Raw genomic sequence first — 20,886 nt, forward strand, 5'->3', positions numbered from 1 at the left:
AGGCAGTCTGACTTTATTTTCAAAATAGACTTGTTAGATATTGCATCATTAATACCTGGTGGGGCAGTGGCATTTAATAAAAGTTGCCAGTGAAGCTCCGTCTTCTCAACAAATGTTTCCACATCACCACCTCTTTCTGGGTACTCCACCTTCTCTAAAATGGCAAATCCAAATTTCTTAAAATCCTTGCACACCAAAGAATGATTGTAAAGGGCATTACAATGGTTGGCTTTACCAATTGCATAAATGTGTTAATAGATTCTTGTCCACAAAGTTCCGATAGTCTTTCCTACATAGAATGCTAGACAAGATAGACAGAAGGCTATATATACAACACCCTTAGTATTGCAGTCAAATCTGCCACTGACTGTGAGCAATCTAGGAAAACCTTCCATAGAAAAACTACTACCTTCAAAAATAAATCTACACTGTTTGCAGGTTCCGCACCGCTTTATGCCCCAACCTTTGGCAGAAAAGTTATAACTCCTGCCTGCTTCTAGGATGGTTTTAAAATTTTTGCTATTTGTAAAAACAAATCTAGGTTGTTGCCCCTACTGGTTGGTTAACCTGAGGCATCCAAAAACAGTACTCCAGTGTGATTTGATGGAACTTTTCAAAGAATGGATGTCTTTGCTGTATTGCAGGACCAACACCTGTGAAGGGTTATCTGGACTTTTTACATTGTTTTTATTCTGACCCACTGTAGATCCAGGTTGTTGTATAATGGAGCCATATCGAGAATGTCTGTGCTCTGCCACAAAACTACTAATATTGTACAACATGCCCTGTGGGTAGCCCCTACTTTTAAACATTTCACAGAGTTTGATAGCTTCAACTTGGAAGTTGGTGTCATCAGAAACTAATCTACTAAGCCTGATCAGTTGACCTTTCAACAAATAATTTTTCTGCTGTGCAGGGTGTTGACTACGAAATGCAAATATGCTTTCGAAAAAGTGTTTTTCCTGAAAATGTTGGACTCCTATCCTTGTTCCTCAAAATTTTTGTACAATGTGATGCCGAGAAAATAAATAAAATATGTGTTCCATTGGTGGTAAATTCTAGGAAGTTGGTGGAGAGGTTTAAAGTGTCCATAAAAGACTTCAATTCCTCTGATCTGCCCTTCCATAAAATAAATATATTGTCTAGATACCTAAGATAAACTCCAATCACAGAAGAATACTTAAAACCATGGAGGTCTCCCAGAATCACAAAACCATGTTGGCAAATACTGGAGCTGAAGCTGTCCCCATGACATACACCTCTGTTTGTAATATTCACCTTCATAGTACACAAAGTTGTTAGTCACCACAAGTTCCATACACCAGAGGATCAGTCTAACTTCAGTATCACTCAGATCTGTGCCCCGTACCATAGATTGATGAAACCAGTCTAACCCCTCCTCATGGGGATGACAGAAAATAAGTCTTTGATGTCTATTGTAACAAAGAGAGCCTTAGGCAAAAACATAGCTTTAGACATAATCTCAAGAAAATGCCAAGAGTCCTTTAGCATCTGTTGCTTATCAGCTGTAAATGATTTAAGCTTAAAATCAATAAATTTGGCCAAGGGTTCTGTTTTATACCCAGCAGGTGCTACAATGGGTCTTAAGGGGGGGATCAGATATCAATTTAGGAATCTTAGGAATTCCAAAAATTGTTGGAATCCTAGGCTTCTTCACTTACTAAAAATTCCTTAGTGGTCTTAGGTAAATCAAATGTCATGAAAATGTCCTCCAAAATCAAATCAATAACATGGTAAGCAATGTTGATTTTGTTCCGTGAATCCTCACTAATAAAATAAAAATGTCCCATTATGTAAATTAGCCAACATTTTGGAGGAATAACAATGTTTGTCCATTATGACCCCTCTCTACCTTTATTAGGTTTCATGATGCACAAACTTTTATCATTGGCCAGTTTGTATAACAGTTTCCTCTCCTCAGGAGTAAGGTTGCAAAATTTGGGTTTTCTGTTATTATAACACCATTCCCTCACATATTTCTCACATAATTTTTCAAATAAGTAAATACTAGGTAAGAGGGGTGGGTTGAAAATGAGTTCTTTTTAGGTCAAAGCTAGAAGAGTTTTTTTCTTAAATGTATAAAAGGAAGGAAGTGGAGATCACATTGTTTCTGGTGAAGTTCCTTTTCAATTGAAACAAAAGCACTCAAAACTTTGCGTAATTAAAGACTCTGTTGTGTTCTGGTGCAGCATTTTTTATTTTCCTTTTTAGTACTTAATATAATTACTATAAAATCAATGGCATGCATGCCATAATGTAAAAAAAAATGTCATTGACATGGATGCAATAAATCAAAAAATAAAGGAATTCTTTCACATATACAGACTCAAAAGTGGGCATCAATTCTTTCACATATATAGACTCAAAAGCAAGCATTATTTTGTGTTCAAGTTATTCATACTACATCCATGCTGTAATGATAAAATATAAACATGGTGGGATAAAACCTATGATTCAGAAAGGCTTAGAGCAATACAGAAGCCTTATCTAAGAATATTTCTGCAGTGTACTAAGCCTTTCTGAATCATAGGCTGCTGTTTTACTGAGATGCTCCCCTCACAGACGCCTAAGCAAGGACAGTATACTCACTGGTGAATTTGTATGCTAATACAATAGTCTGGGAGATGGCTAATGCTAATCAACCACGAGCTTTCAGGTAGACAGGTAAAGTAGATATATTGACCTCCTACTGACCCTTATGTTTTCACCATTTTACAACATGTAAAAGTATACAGCAAACAATGTATTTGTTTATCTATTTTCATCCTGGCTTCATATACATTTGTTCCAATCTGAATTCAACACACTTTATATTACAAAAATGCTAATTTCTAGACAATTTATAAGAATTTACACAATTATTTGCATTCTCCAATAATTATTCCCCTGTACTGTTTACTGAGTGTTACTCCCCTAGTGAATTGACTTTCCCGCCTTTTAAGCTTGTCCATGGATGCCACCTACTTCTGAATTAACTTGCATTCCCTTCATTTTCTCCTCACCCTTCCAAAGCCTTTCCACTGATGCTGTTAGCTCTTATATTCTAGGTTTATCTGATTTTTTTCCCATTTTCAGTTATAACTTTTCTGGCCATTAACAATACAATCCAAATTAATTCATGCATTGTTTGATTTCACCCTTTTCAGTCTGTATTCCTAGAACATAACAGTCTTCTCTCCATGGTAATGACTCCCCACTAATTTTCTCACCAGTTTTTCTAAGTCTTTCTTGAAATATTGCAATTCTCTAGCACCAATATAAATTTTAATCAGGAAGTGACCTACCACAATGTCACTGATCAAGAAATCATTTAGAACATTAGAATTGACCAGAACATTTCTGAGCTTTGTTTGACATATATCACCCACATAGGAAATTGTAGAGTGCATGACTTTCCAACGTTTGTGAAGCTCGGTATGTATAACTCTCACTATACAGTCCACAGGGAACTTTCAGACACCTAATAAGGCCACAGTGAGTATTTACAAGAATATGTCTGTACAATATTCGACAAGTTCCTCAGCATAAAGCTTCTGCATGTAGATGAGACTATGTGGCCTAGCATACCACAGGAGAGAGAACAAAACATGCTTACATTTCTATCCCATTGCCAACCTCCCCGAGGTAATTGGCTTCATAGATTGTATACATGTAGAAATAAAGGCCCTACCTGTTTCATAGTCACAAAGGTCTGTGAACAGGAAGTGCTACAATTCTGTAGCCTGCCAAGTAGAGTATAACTCAAGTAGGATGCTAGTTAACTTGTGCTCATAGCACCTAGTCAGTTCACTTGGTATATATAGATGCAGAGGTAAGTACTAGGCAAGCTGCCCTTGCAGGCCATTTACACTTAACCAGTTTGTCTTTTAGTGCTTGAATTAATCTATCCCATTTGGAGTTAGATTGGCCTTATCTATCCCTTGAGAGATAATTATATATTACCCCTTGTGAGAATAACTGGGATCATACCACAGATAATTTGAGGTGACCTGTGCATGCTATAAAGCATTTTAGAGCTGCTTCTGCCCATTAGTAGCACAAGGGAAGTCCTAGGAGTAAATTTTCTATTATACATCCATAGATTCAAGTTGCACTTGTATATGGACAGGGATGAGCTTTATTTTTCACGGACTGGGAGTCTGCTCCAGAGCAGTGATATCTTCTTTGAAATATCCCTGTCCCTCCAAATAATTTTGTTGATGTTGTATAAGAGGTTTAAATCCCTGTAGTGAGTATTTCTGATGTCACTTGACATAATGATGTGCAGTAGGTCCATCGGTGATGGGTTGAAAGATGCCTTGAATGGCAGGCACAGTTCACCTAATAGCAGTCTGTAGGACACCAAGTATGGACATATGGCTTTGAGTTAGTCCATGTAGGATATATTGTTTAAGGCTTGTATCCTTTTAGTAATGTATCTCTGTGGGCATTCCAGTTGTTGCATGTGTCTGGACAGGTACATGTAAAAGGAGGTATTATATACAATGACTGACCTAATGAGAGCTGAATAAAGGCGGAATATGACATCTCTAGCTCTAGACACATTCCCATTGTTTATAAGCTGTGCGGTGTAGAAGGACTTTCTTATGACAACAAACACATATTTGAAAGTTAGGTCACTCTCCACATAAATTCCTAAATTCTGTATACCTGGGCCAACTCTTAGAGGCATATTGTGAAATGGTAGTTTTCAGGGGTAGATGACTTCTCAAAAGGTATGATAATGCATCTTTTGATACTTAGTTTCAGACCACAGTTTTGCCACCAACTATTTGCTTCGAATAAACCTTCTGGCAGGATGGATAAGGTATTTGGGTATTCAATGACCATTCCTAGCTTGTACTCGTCTGCAAACATAGTCAGCCAGAGCATTTTGTTACATTGGCTTTTACTTCTGAGAAGTAGATATCAAACTGGAGAGGTTCCACAACTGAAACCTGGGAGACTCCACTGGTGAGTGGTCTCTGTGAAGGCAGTTTTGATATCCTGAATCCCATCTGTCAAACAGTCAGCAATCCAGCAGGTGACATAAGGGTTTATTCACAGTTTATCTACCTTTTCTACTATGCCTGCATTGGAGATTTTGTCGGACATTTTAGCTGGATCAAGGTATGTGATGTGTGCCATTGTACTTTCATTGGTCACTTTGATAACCTTTTCAAAAAAGTATATCAAGTTAAGCATGATCTGCCCTTGATTAACTCAAACTGAGATGGGTCCAGTGATTTGATGTTTCCTAGATCCTTACTGATTAGTTCCATGGTAAGTTTTTCCATGGATTTGCATATGAGGCTGGCCAGACTTATGAGTCTGTAATTGCCTTGGTCTGTGGAAGGCCCTCCCTTATGCAGAGAATGACTTTAGCTGTTCTCCATTCACTAAATATAAAACCAATGAGTGAGTTTGAGCAGGGTTGGGTGGCTAACTTATGCTTCATGCTTCCTGCTTTATGCTACCTAAGATGCATCCAGAGATATTGTCATAACCCAGTCATGAAGTACTTTTAGCTTTTGGTAACACTTTTAAGACTTGGTTTTCTGTGATAGGTGTAGGTGATCTGTTTTCAGGTATTCCTTGAGGAACAGATGGAGGTGAGTAAAGGGTAAAGTCTGAGATGAACTTATTGCCCAGTAGATTCACTATAACTTCAGTGTTAGTGTAGGCAACATCATACACAATCAGCTCAGTGCTTTGCTACGTTGTGTTTCCGAGATCACAAACATAATTAAAAAAGGCCCTATGTTTTGTCTTCAGCTTGGGTGGCTATTTTAGCTTTAAACTGGGCTTTGGTTGATTTTATTACATTTCTGAGTTGTTTCTTTATTACAGTAATCAGGGCTTTATCATTCTGAGAATTATTTTTCTAATTTTTGGCTAAAATTCTCTTCCTTTTTGTTGTAAAGCTCACTGACATTATGGTTCCACCATGGGGGGGGGGGGTTGTTTCTGGCAATTGTTATGTGATTGTTTCTTCAGGGTATTGCTGTATCTATACAGCAGTTTGCATGCTAGTATGGTGTAGTGGTGCACATTTCCACATATTCAGTAGAGTTAACAGGGTTTAGTGGTGATTTGAAGCTTGCCAATGTATCACTTGGGAGTAGATAGTTTGTCTTAAAGAAATTTCTAAAAGTACCTTGGAGGGAAATAGAGCATGTGTACATGCAATAGATTGATACATATGCACTACCTACATTGTTTTTCCATTTTGTAGGACCAACAAGTAGGTATAGGCTATGGCAGCCACCTCTCCTGCTAACATGTGGAGATACCTTATGGATTGTCGCAATCCTGCTATGATACAGTAGGATGGATAGCTGTGTGAAGGCATATGCTTGCTGTGCACATCAATGCAGGCCATCATATAGACCAAACACACTATATCCACCACATAATATGGATATAACTCTACAGTGATGGGTTGTCCTGACACTGTAGGCTATCTTGGTGTCTGCATCTCCAAATGCAAAACACAAAGTGCACATCTTTATACTTATAGCTTTTGTTAAGGATACAGCCATTGTAAAGGTAGGCATCCTTAAGAGAAAGATAAACACATATTTTCATACATTTTCAGAGTTCTGTGTATCTCCAATGAGCTGTCTGCAGGTCCATGAATTTCTGCTATGCCTTTAAATACTAATGCCCAGGTGTTCAATATTGTTTCTGAACTCTCTATGATTTAGTATAAAAAATGCAGAGATGCCTCCAAATCAGTGCAAGTTTAAACCTATTTTCACCTCATGTTGGCAAATTAGGACAGGTGGCAGGAATACCTATGAATCACTTTATTTTTCTGCCACACATCTGTGACTTAAAGTGCAGCTTGTTCACTGTGGTCATCCTTAACATCTTGAGGCAGTGAGCTTGTACTGGAGATCTACATGACTGCCCAGCTCTTTGTTGCACCACACATGATTCAGAAGTCACAGTTTAAGCATTATTCACAGGCTAACATTTATTCCTCATGAAAGAGACACCATTTTTGGAGGAGGTCCATTAAAAGTGTAGCTTCTCCTACTGCATTAGACCCAGGTTATGCTTTATGTCATTTGTAGCCATTGCTGAGAGTGACTAGTAAGTCCTTAAGATGGTAACTGTTAGATGATGATGATGATGCCATAGGCATCACTAGCCTGGAGAAACAGTGCAGACATCATTTTGATCACCTGTGGCACAGGAAACATGATGATCTCCATGCATGGCAAGCAAAGAGGTTAGGAAATATTACTCCAAATAATATAGTAAGTGTGTAACATTATATTTTCTCTTTCACCATGTTAAATGTTTGAGACTGCTGCAGTAAAAAGGAAGCATATGCACTACTATCTTGATCTTCTATGTCAGATGGTGGTGGGGAAGATTCTTCATATATTAGGACCATTGCCATGTTAGTCTCTGAAAGATCCCGCTTTGAGTTGGAGTTGTGTTGTACTATTTCATGATACATACACACACTACCTAATGTTTCCCTGAATATAATGATACCATTTTCATCTTAAGTATACATGACCACAAACTGGCATGGCACCTGTCATTCTGATAAAGGGAAATATGAAAGTGAATATGACTTATCTCTTTTGTTCTGTCTTCCGACGTTTAAAAGTTGTCACATTTCTCCTTGTTGCTTTTTTCTTTCAGGTTGAGCAGAACATGACAGGTTCACAGAACCTATTAAATGAGTTAGTAGAAACTTAGAGTCAGCTGCAGTTAGGTCTACTGTGCTCATAAGTACTGACATATGTTTTAAATATATTGTTGATCATTGTCAAGTTAGATTTACTTATGTAAATTCACATTGTGTCTCCTTGGTTCAGGCCAAGATGACAGATTTTTCTCACGAGGCAGCTGTACCTCATCCAAACCTCTCCTGAGGCTGTAGCTAAGGGTCATTTGGGCACTGGGGCTGGAAGTGCCTCATTGGAAGGAGATCCTGGCACTTCACTGGCAGGAAGCCCTCCCACATTGTCTGATATGGGTTGAGACACCTGAAGCAGGTGTATGAAACTGTGAAAGCAGTGGAAACGTATGTGGCCTGGATAGTAACCTTCTTTGTGCAGACTGTAGATTCACTTTTGTGGTTGAGCCCTAAAGTAATGCAACCGGGGTGGTGGGTGGACCATAGCTATGTACACCCTAATACATTGAACGGTGATGAATCCCAGTAATATCCCTCTGAAATAGGATGGAAGATGGCATGCTTCTAACTGTACCCCACCCAGTCATCAGTAATATATGTGTGCTTTCTTCATCTTACGTCACATGTCTGTGCATGCACCATGAAATAGTACAGCACAACACCAGCTCAGAGCAGACTCTTTCAAGCCTCCCCATCACCATTTGTCTAATCTTTGTTTGTCTCCACCTATCCCATGTGTTCACATCCCATTTCATGAACTTTGCTTGTGCTGTTCTATGAGTTTTTGTCTGCACCAGTATGTTTTCCTATGCCCTTTAATGCCTTGCTTTACTTTAACCATTCTTCCATTTTCTTGCCTTCGTACAAAGGAAAAATCAGGTCCTATCTCCACAAAAAAAAAGTTAACTTCTTTACTTATTCCTGCACATTCCTACATATTGTCCATTTTATGTGATCATTGGCTTTATTGTTGTTCCCAATTACTTACTTTCTTATGCACCAGTTTCCTTCTGTTTTATGCATATCACAGGAATTCACATATATGGTTGAAACAGCACTACAGCTACAAATACTGTGAACTCCTTAGTACTACAGCTGCTAATACTGTATGACTACTCAGCATTTCCTACAATTTTTTCAGAAAAATTATGCAATACTGGACCTTCTTTTGTAATGTGCTTAACACCATGTGGCACAATTAGATAAGTTACAAAATTCCTCACAAACAAAGGCAAAGTGCTTCAAATATTGTTTTATATACAAGATATAACAGCTTTCTCTCTTTGAATTTTATCACCACAGAAGATAATTTAGCCTGGCATATAGGGTATCAAACCCTTTGGTCTGAATACTCCTAGTGACAAGAACATAACAGGATACTTAGCCTCCGTTAAAATTAATGTCAGATGTACCATGAAATGAGACAAGCATATATTTCAGATTCCTACTTCATTGAAATAATCCCCCACCTCATTAAAACTTAACCTATCACTTCCCATCTTCAAGTAGGAACTAGATGATGACATGGGCAGTTATAAGCCACAGCACAGGCCATAGGACATCAAGTGGTCAGGAGCTTATTCACCAAACCTATAAATCTTTGAAGCAGCATAAAACAATGCAGGACTAACAGCTACTTTATCAAAATACAGATTTGCTGTTATTTTAACACCTGCCAATGGTGCGTTAGAACTCATTGGGTCAAATTTGGAGAGATTCCCTCCACTCATGCTAATTGGGCAAAACAGATTGGACAATTAGTATAATGGAGGTAATCTCCAGTTCAGAGAAATGGTAAAGATGCACAAACACCTTATTAGCAGTTCATTACCATGTTTCTGAATGTAACTCTCCACTGTCAGACCTGACCTCACTAATTTTCTCCCTGCTAGCAGATGCATAGTGGTAGCATAGTGACAATCCTGTTTACACACTTAGACACAAAAGCAAATGTCCATGCATACACCAACACACATAGACACACATTCAAGTGCCTACAAAGAAGCCTACAAATGCTCACACAAACCCATGGAAACACTGAGCCACCATACCTCTCAACCTGGAAACATCAAAAATATGGACAAAGGCCCATGAAAAATAGGTACAAATCTGTATGCTAATTAACATACAATTTGCATACATAATTATGTAACACCCACCCACTCCAATGGAATTGCGGCATACCAACTTTCAAATGCAAACTGAAGAACAGACAACCAAAATATGGCCCCAGAGTCCCACTGCAGCCATTCCAATGTCCCATTACTTGGCCATTTAGCCCCATTCACCATAAACAATGTAATGTGCATACTGCTTTACTTCTACAATGATTATTTGGATTTCATTTAAAACTTTTATTTTGCATTTTATAGCACAAACACTAACAGACATCTGGCTAAAGAAAGCAATGCAGTCTCACAATGAAAATAGACAGCATTAACACTTCTCTGCCTTTGAAACTCACATTCATTGAAACAACACTGAAACCCACATTCAAAATGCATCTAGTCAGTGGTTGATAAAGATTACCTTATGGCCATTTTCAAATTAGAGGCCCCTTTCACATGGAACATACATGTGTTCTTTGTTACACCTTCCTGACTGTATTAAAAAATATTCCTTGTATAATACACCACACTTGTTAGAGCACATTTTAAATTTATTGTTTTGAACATTTTTCCAGTAAGCAATGAAACAAAATGCATAAACCAATAATGACAAAACTGCCCAATTCAGAACATTTCCATCATAAAAGTCTACTCAAACTTCTACAATCCACCAGTATCAGTAAATATGCACAATCTCTGCAGAAGTAAAAGTCATCTAAATAATTCCACATTAAAGAGATCTGTAACTAATGAAGAGGTTGCTGCTGGCAAACAACTTTATATTTCATTGTTTCATTTACAAGTAAAGTGCCTGCTGCCCTTGAAGAATAAATTGCCTAGTATACTACCTGTTGTGCTACTGACAATGCAAGTAGACTTTGCATAAGCAGCACTAAACTTCCCTTTGCCTGAAGAACTCTGTAGCACAAGAAATCAGGAAAAAGCCAAAATGTATGGGGGGGGGGCAAAGGCCCAAAACTGGGGAAGCATTTTAAACATTGCTTGTATATTCTTAGAAAGTTGCTAGAATAAAATGTTATTTTACCATGTGTTTCTTGAAAGATAGGAAGACTGAAATGTAAATGGCTATCATTATTTAGTGAATTCAGTTCTCACTGATTTGCCAGACAACCACACATTTTATTTTTATTTAGCATTTGTTGACCAGGAATGTCTGACTTGGAACTTTCAGCAGAGGCTCGAGACACATGTCTTTGTATCAAGGGAGGAAACCAGAGCACACAGTGGAAACCCACACAAACATAGGGAGGACATGCAGACTCCATACAGAAGGCATTTCATCTGAGAGTCAAACCAGAGAACCTATTTCTGTGAGGCAACAACATTACCACTGCACCACTACACCATGTGAATTTTAAGAGGAACAGACCAAAAGTATGAGCCAAATATTCCAGACATTCTGCAAAAATTTGTACAATTGAGAGCTACAACTCCTTCAATCAGATGTAGTGGTATGGGTAGAGAATGCAGGCTCTTGCTCCTTGTACCCAAGGTACAGGCTTGAGCCTGAGTAACCCTAACCACCAGTTCTACACACGCATACACACACACACACACACACACACACACACACACACACACACACACACACTCATCCATTTAGCTGCATTCATGCACCCAGAGACATACCATACACACATGTCCATGCATATATACAAAAAGACCCACACAGACACAGACATTCACTGCTGCATTATATTTACCTGTACAGCTGCTACTCCCAGATCACTGAATGGGTGAATGCTACTTATTTTTTCCACCTTGAGAGAAAATTAACTTGGCATAGTGATTTGTTGTGCTTAGTTATACAGGAGTCATTGTCATTTCTGGTGTAGAACACATAGCAAATTAGCATTAGCCACTCCCACTGACTTCCACATTAGCATACAGCTTTTCCGAGTGTGACTGTTAATGCTTTCTCCCAAGCTAGGGGATGGCCACAGTGGGAGAGGAATCTATAAATCAAAAAGGCTCAACGTAGTGCAGAAACCTTCTGAGATAAGGTTTCTGCATTGCACGAAACATTTCTAAACACAAGGAATTATCCACAGTATTAAGAATTTCAGACTCTTAGGAAAACAATATTGTAGACCATTTACTAACACAATTTCAGAGCTATACATCTACATTCTAAATACTGTAAAAGTTAGTTTTATCAAATGTTCTTCTGAATTCTTTCCCCTTTTATGTCATTAAACTGTTTCTTCTCCCTTTAACTATTTTACCCCTGAAAACTTACTGTTTTCCCACATCAATATCTTGCATAGGATCATAGGACACTACTATACTAATGGCTCTGGGCCCCTTATAATCCTAGCTAAGAGTTTATCCCCCAAAAAGAAACCCCAGTCAGCACTTGTCACCCCTGTCAATGAGGGACACAGGTGGAACCTCTGGGAGAAATTTGTGTTTACCGATCCACTCATCAAGGCAGCGCTTGAAAAGGGTCAGAGACATATGTTGTTTGATGTGTATGGGGAGTCTGTTCCAGAGATGGGACAGCCTCTGGGAGACAAACCTGTCTCTCCAGCAGGTTTTGCTAATGTCACATATTAGATTTAAGCCTTTCGATTGGGTACTATGCAAGGAGTTAGACTTACGGATATGGAGCATCTGTAGTAGAACAGGGTCTGAGATTGCCTTGTAGGTGAGACACAGATCACTTCTGAGCAATCTGAATGATACAGAATAGCATGATAGTGATTTGAGACTGTCTACATAGGACAATTTTTAGAGGCCATGGATTCTCTTTGTGAGGTATTTCTGTGGCCATTTCAGTTGCTGCAGGTGTTTGGAGAGGTACATACCAAATGAGGCATTGTACTCAATTATTGGCCTAATGAGGGAGAAGTACAGAGAGGTAATAACCTTCTTTTTCTGGATGCAATCCCTTTACTTATGAGGTGAACAAAGTAAAAGGCTTTTCTGGCCACTGCGGCTACATGATGGTCAAATGTGAGATTGTTGTCAACTTGTGTACCCAGCTCTCTCATCACAGGTTGTATGCTTAGGGGGTTGCTGTTAATGTGGTAATCGGTAGGGGTCATGTTTTTGCCAAATAGTTTGGTAATACATTTTTTTTTGCATTTAACCTAAGGTCGTGAGTTTGGCACCAGTCATTTGTTGCTGTGAGACCTTCTTGAAGTATGTTAACATCATGTGGGGATTCAGTGACAGCACCCAACTTACATTCATCCACAAACTTGGTCAGCCACAGGCCTTTTGTTTATGTCTGGACCTCTGAGAAGTAGATGCCAAACAATAGGGGTCCCAGGATAAATCCCTGGGGGACACCACTAATGACAGGTCTGCTGTCAGAGGTGGTGACACCAATTTTGTCCTTCTAGGTCATATCAGTGAGCCAGTTGGCCACTCACCTGATGAGATAGGAATTTATGCCAAGTTGTGTTAGCTTTTTGATGATACCCAAATCGGTGATTGTGTCAAAGGCTTTGGCCAAGTCAAGGTAAGCTGTATGTACTGAATTTCCCTCATCCAATGCCGTGGTGACAGTCTCAAAAAAGTCAACCAGGTTCAACAGGCAAGACCTGCCCTTGATACATCTGAACTGGGTAGGGTCAAGTGCTTGGAGATTGCCTATGTCCTTGTTTATGAGGTCCATATTAATACGATCCATGACCTTACAGATCAGACTTGTCAACAAATGGGGCAATAGTTTCCATGGTCAGTAGTGGCACCACCTTTGTGCAAAGGGGATGACAATGGCAGTTCTCTGCTGGAACGAAGACTGTACTTAGGCTATGGCTGAATAGGGTCTTCAATGTGAAGGCTAGTTCTTGCTTGAGATGCTGCAGAATACAGCCTGAGATACTATCAGGTCCCATGGAAGCTGTGTTCTTTGCCTTGGATAGGGCCTTTAGCACTTGATCTATGGAGATGTGAGCTGTGGGAGAAGTATTGGGATGAATGGTATTAAAATGACATTGGTAAATTCTTTTGATTCAATGACTCTTTCTGTATATCAAGGTAATCAGCAACAATATCAATATATCAATATGCTATTCATCTTCTCTACTTCGATATAATATAGTAGACGTTGCCATTAAATTAATTATGTAACCCCCACCCACTCCAATGGAATTGTGGCGTACAAACTTTCAAATGCAAACTGAAGAACAGACAACCAAAATATGGCCCCAGAGTCCCTCTGCAGCCATTCCAATGTCCCATTACTTGGCCATTCCGCCCCATTTACCATAAACATTGCAATGTGCATACTGCTATTCTTCTACAATGATTATTTGGATTTCATTTAAAACTTTTATTTTACATTTTATAACACAAACACTAACAGACCTGCTAAACAAAGCAATGCAGTCTCACAATGAAAATAGACAGCATTAACACTTCTCTGTCTTTGAAACTTACATTCATTGAAACAACATTGAAATCCACATTAAAAATGCATCTGGCCAGTGGTGGATAAAGATTACCTTTGGGCCGTTTTCAAATCATGGGCCCCTTTCACATGGAACATACATGTGTTCTTTGTTACACCTTCCTGACTGTATTAAAATATATTCCTTGTATAATACACCACACTTGCTAGAGCACATTTTAAATTTATTGTTTTGAACATTTTTCCAGTAAGCAATGAAACAAAATGCATAAACCAATAATGACAAAACTGCCCAATTCAGAACATTTCCATCATAAAAGTCTACTCAAACTTCTACAATCCACCAGTATCAGTAAATATGCACAATCTCTGCAGAAGTAAAAGTCATCTAAATAATTCCACATTAAAGAGATCTGTAACTAATGAAGAGGTTGCTGCTGGCAAACAACTTTATATTTCATTGTTTCATTTACAAGTAAAGTGCCTGCTGCCCTTGAAGAATAAATTGCCTAATATACTACCTGTTGTGCTACTGACAATGCAAGTAGACTTTGCATAAGCAGCACTAAACTTCTCTTTGCCTGAAGAACTCTGTAGCACAAGAAATCAGGAAAAAGCCAAAATGTATTGGGGGGGGGGGGCAAAGGCCCAAAACCGGGGAAGCATTTTAAACGTTGCTTGTATAGTCTTAAAAAGTTGCTAGAATAAAATGTTATTTTACCATGTGTTTCTTGAAAGATAGGAAGACTGAAATGTAAATGGCTATCATTAGTTAGTGAATTCAGTTCTCACTGATTTGCCAGACAACCACACATTTTATTTTTATTTAGCATTTGTTTACCAGGAATGTCTGACTTGGAACTTTCAGCAGAGGCTCGAGACACATGTCTTTGTATCAAGGGAGGAAACCAGAGCACACAGTGGAAACCCACACAAACATAGGAAGGACATGCAGACTCCATACAGAAGGCATTCCATCTGAGAGTCAAACCAGAGAACCTCTTTCTGTGAGGCAACAACATTACCACTGCACCACTACACCATGTGAATTTTAAGAGGAACAGACCAAAAGTACGAGCCAAATATTCCAGACATTCTGCAAAAATTTGTACAATTGAGAGCTACAACTCCTTCAATCAGACGTAGTGGTATGGGTAGAGAACGCAGGCTCTTGCTCCTTGTACCCAAGGTACAGGGCTTGAGCCTGAGTAACCCTAACCACCAGTTCTACACATACATACACACACACACACACACACACACACACACACACACACACACACACACACACACACACACACTCACCTCTTGTGTAATTCAAATCACTTGTCAAATATCAACTAACACACTTGCAGCTTGTGTAATTCAAATATCAGCTACTAGTAACAGCCAAATGCAGTGCAGATCCAGTGTGACCAGTAATGTCGCACTGTGGACCTGGGTGCGAGCAGTAATGTAATTCAAATGCTTGTGGAAGAAAAGAACCGTTAACATTGAGTGGTAATCTGGTAATTGAAATGCAGCCCCTAATGAGTTGAGTTTATATTTTACTTGTCCTCCTTACCTGGAGCACCTGGGGAAATGCACGCATGGCTTGCACGCTACTTTTACTGATGCTGGCTGGCCAGAAAGTACACTGAAACCCTCGAGCCCTCAAACAATTCTGACAGGCTGACAGGCTGTTCACGAAGCTGAAGTCATCGTGCATGCCTCTGCATGTGATGATATCAACCCAAAAAAGCTGAAAAAAAAAAAAAAAAAAAAAAAGCTGGGAAATTCGGAAATGAAGGGGTGCCACTCGGGAATCATGGCACCCCATTATTTGGACCTCAAAACTGGTAAAAACTGAGAAATTTGGTACAGTTGAGCAGTATGTCACCCACACATTTGTATGCATACATATTCACACACACACACACACACACACACACACACACACACACACACACACACACACACACACACACACACACACTCATCCATTTAGCTGCATTCATGCACCCAGAGACATGCCATACACACATGTCCATGCATATATACAAAAAGACCCACACACACACAGACATTCACTGCTGCGTTATATTTACCTGTACAGCTGCTACTCCCAGATCACTGAATGGGTGAATGCTACTTATTTTTTCCACCTTGAGAGAAAATTAACTTGGCTTAGTGATTTGTTGTGCTTAGTTATACAGGAGTCATTGTCATTTCTGGTGTAGAACACATAGCAAATTAGCATTAGCCACTCCCACTGACTTCCACATTAGCATACAGCTTTTCCGAGTGTGACTGTTAATGCTTTCTCCCAAGCTAGGGGATGGCCACAGTGGGAGAGGAATCTATAAATCAAAAAGGCTCAACACAATGCAGAAACCTTCTGAGATAATGTTTCTGCATTGCACGAAACATTTCTGAACACAAGGAATTATCCACAGTATTAAGAATTTCAGACTCTTAGGAAAACAATATTGTAGACCATTTAATAACACAATTTCAGAGCTATACATCTACATTCTAAATACTGTAAAAGTTAGTTTTATCAAATGTTCTTCTGAATTCTTTCCCCTTTTATGTCATTAAACTGTTTCTTCTCCCTTTAACTATTTTACCCCTGAAAACTTACTGTTTTCCCACATCAATATCTTGCATAGGATCATAGGACACTACTATACTAATGGCTCTGGGCCCCTTATAATCCTAGCTAAGAGTTTATCCCCCAAAAAGAAACCCCAGTCAGCACTTGTCACCCCTGTCAATGAGGGACACAGGTGGAACCTCTGGGAGAAATTTGTGTTTACCGATCCACTCATCAAGGCAGCGCTTGAAAAGGGTCAGAGACATATGTTGTTTGATGTGTATGGGGAGTCTGTTCCAGAGATGGGACAGCCTCTGGGAGACAAACCTGTCTCTCCAGCAGGTTTTGCTAATGTCACATATTAGATTTAAGCCTTTTGATTGGGTACTATGCAAGGAGTTAGACTTACGGATATGGAGCATCTGTAGTAGAACAGGGTCTGAGATTGCCTTGTAGGTGAGACACAGATCACTTCTGAGCAATCTGAATGATACAGAATAGCATGATAGTGATTTGAGACTGTCTACATAGGACAGGTTTTAGAGGCCATGGATTCTCTTTGTGAGGTATTTCTGTGGCCATTTCAGTTGCTGCAGGTGTTTGGAGAGGTACATACCAAATGAGGCATTGTACTCAATTATTGGCCTAATGAGGGAGAAGTACAGAGAGGTAATAACCTTCTTTTTCTGGATGCAATCCCTTTACTTATGAGGTGAACAAAGTAAAAGGCTTTTCTGGCCACTGCGGCTACATGATGGTCAAATGTGAGATTGTTGTCAACTTGTGTACCCAGCTCTCTCATCACACGTTGTATGCTTAGGGGGTTGCTGTTAATGTGGTAATCAGTAGGGGTCATGTTTTTGCCAAATAGTTTGGTAATACATTTTTTTTTGCATTTAACTTAAGGTCGTGAGTTTGGCACCAGTCATTTGTTGCTGTGAGACCTTCTTGAAGTATGTTAACATCATGTGGGGATTCAGTGACAGCACCCAACTTACATTCATCCACAAACATGGTCAGCCGCAGGCCTTTTGTTTATGTCTGGACCTCTGAGAAGTAGATGCCAAACAATAGGGGTCCCAGGATAAATCCCTGGGGGACACCACTAATGACAGGTCTGCTGTCAGAGGTGGTGACACCAATTTTGACCTTCTAGGTCATATCATTGAGCCAGTTGGCCACTCACCTGATGAGATAGGAATTTATGCCAAGTTGTGTTAGCTTTTTGATGATACCCAAATCGGTGATTGTGTCAAAGGCTTTGGCCAAGTCAAGGTAAGCTGTATGTACTGAATGTCCCTCATCCAATGCCATGGTGACAGTCTCAAAAAAGTCAACCAGGTTCAACAGGCAAGACCTGCCCTTGATAAATCTGAACTGGGTAGGGTCAAGTGCTTGGAGATTGCCTATGTCCTTGTTTATGAGGTCCATAATAATATGATCCATGACCTTACAGATCAGACTTGTCAACAAATGGGGCAATAGTTTCCATGGTCAGTAGTGGCACCACCTTTGTGCAAAGGGGATGACAATGGCAGTTCTCTGCTGGAACGAAGACTGTACTTAGGCTATGGCTGAATAGGGTCTTCAATGTGAAGGCTAGTTCTTGCTTGAGATGTTGCAGAATACAGCCTGAGATACTATCAGGTCCCATGGAAGCTGTGTTCTTTGCCTTGGATAGGGCCTTTAGCACTTGATCTACGGAGATGTGAGCTGTGGGAGAAGTATCGGGATGAATGGTATTAAAATGACATTGTTAAATTCTTTTGATTCAATGACTCTTTCTGTATATCAAGGTAATCAGCAACAATATCAATATATCAATATGCTATTCATCTTCTCTACTTCGATATAATATAGTAGACGTTGCCATTAAATTAATTATGTAACCCCCACCCACTCCAATGGAATTGTGGCGTACAAACTTTCAAATGCAAACTGAAGAACAGACAAGCAAAATATGGCCCCAGAGTACCTCTGCAGCCATTCCAATGTCCCATTACTTGGCCATTCCGCCCCATTTACCATAAACATTGTAATGTGCATACTGCTATTCTTCTACAATGATTATTTGGATTTCATTTAAAACTTTTATTTTGCATTTTATAGCACAAACACTAACAGACCTGCTAAACAAAGCAATGCAGTCTCACAATGAAAATAGACAGCATTAACACTTCTCTCTCTTTGAAACTCACATTCATTGAAACAACATTGAAATCCACATTAAAAATGCATCTGGCCAGTGGTGGAAAAAGATTACCTTTGGGCCGTTTTCAAATCATGGGCCCCTTTCACATGGAACATACATGTGTTCTTTGTCACACCTTCCTGACTGTATTAAATTATATTCCTTGTATAATACACCACACTTGTTAGAGCACGTTTTAAATTTATTGTTTTGAACATTTTTCCAGTAAGCAATGAAACAAAATGCATAAACCAATAATGACAAAACTGCCCAATTCAGAACATTTCCATCATAAAAGTCTACTCAAACTTCTACAATCCACCAGTATCAGTAAATATGCACAATCTCTGCAGAAGTAAAAGTCATCTAAATAATTCCACATTAAAGAAATCTGTAACTAATGAAGAGGTTGCTGCTGGCAAACAACTTTATATTTCATTGTTTCATTTACAAGTAAAGTGCCTGCTGCCCTTGAAGATTAAATTGCCTAGTATACTACCTGTTGTGCTACTGACAATGCAAGCAGACTTTGCATAAGCAGCACTAAACTCCTCTTTGCCTGAAGAACTCTGCAGCACAACAAATCAAGAAAAACCCAAAATGTATTGGGGGGGGGGGGCAAAGGCCCAAAACTGGGGAAGCATTTTAAAAGTTGCTTGTATATTCTTAGAAAGTTGCTAGAATAAAATGTTATTTTACCATGTGTTTCTTGAAAGATAGGAAGACTGAAACTTAAATGGCTATCATTATTTAGTGATTTCAGTTCTCACTGATTTGCCAGACAACCACAAATTTTATTTTTATTTAGCATTTGTTTACCAGGAATGTCTGACTTGGAACTTTCAGCAGAGGCTCGAGACACATGTCTTTGTATCAAGGGAGGAAACCAGAGCACACAGTAGAAACCCACATAAACATAGGGAGGACATGCAGACTTCATACAAAAGGCATTTCAGCCGAGAGTCAAACCAGAGAATCATTTGCTGTGAGGCAACAACATTACCACTGCACCACTACTCCATCTGAATTTTAAGAGGAACAGACCAAAAGTACGAGCCAAATATTCCAGACATTCTGCAAAAATTTGTACAATTGAGAGCTAAAACTCCTTCAGTCAGAAGTAGTGGTATGGGTAGAGAACGCAGGCTCTTGCTCCTTGTACCTAAGGTACATGGCTTAAGCCTGAGTAACCCTAACCACCAGTTCTACACACACATACACACATATACACACACACACACACACACACACACACACACACACACACACACACACACACACACACACACACAAACACACACACACACACTCTCATCTCTTGTGTAATTCAAATCACTTGTCAAATATCAACTAACACACTTGCAGCTTGTGTAATTCAAATATCAGCTACTAGTAACAGCCAAATGCAGTGCAGATCCAGTGTGACAAGTAATGTTGCAGTGTGGACCTGGGTGCGAGCACTAATGTAATTCAAATGCTTGTAAAAGAAAAGAACCGTTAACATTGAGTGGTAATCTGGCAATTGAAATGCAGCCCCTAATGAGTTGAGTTTATATTTTACTTGTCCTCCTTACCTGGAGCACCTGGGGAAATGCACGCATGGCTTGCACGCTACTTTTACTGATGCTGGCTGGCCAGAAAGTACACTGAAACCCTCGAGCTCTCACACAATTCTGACAGGCTGACAGGCTGTTCACAAAGCTGATGTCATCGTGCATGCCTCTGCATGTGATGACATCAACCCAAAAAAGCTGAAAAAACAAATAAAAAAAAAAAAGCTGGGAAATTTGGAAATGAAGGGGTGCCACTCAGGAATCATGGCACCCCATTATTTGGACCTTGAATCTGGTAAAAACTGAGAAATTCGGTACGGTTGAGAGGTATGTCACTCACACATTTGCATGCATATATATTCACACACATACACAAACACACTCACACACACACACACACACACACACACACACACAC

Source organism: Protopterus annectens, chromosome 3.part0, assembly GCF_019279795.1.
Source record: "Protopterus annectens isolate FY-2018-M chromosome 3.part0, PAN1.0, whole genome shotgun sequence".
Taxonomy (NCBI): domain Eukaryota; kingdom Metazoa; phylum Chordata; order Ceratodontiformes; family Protopteridae; genus Protopterus; species Protopterus annectens.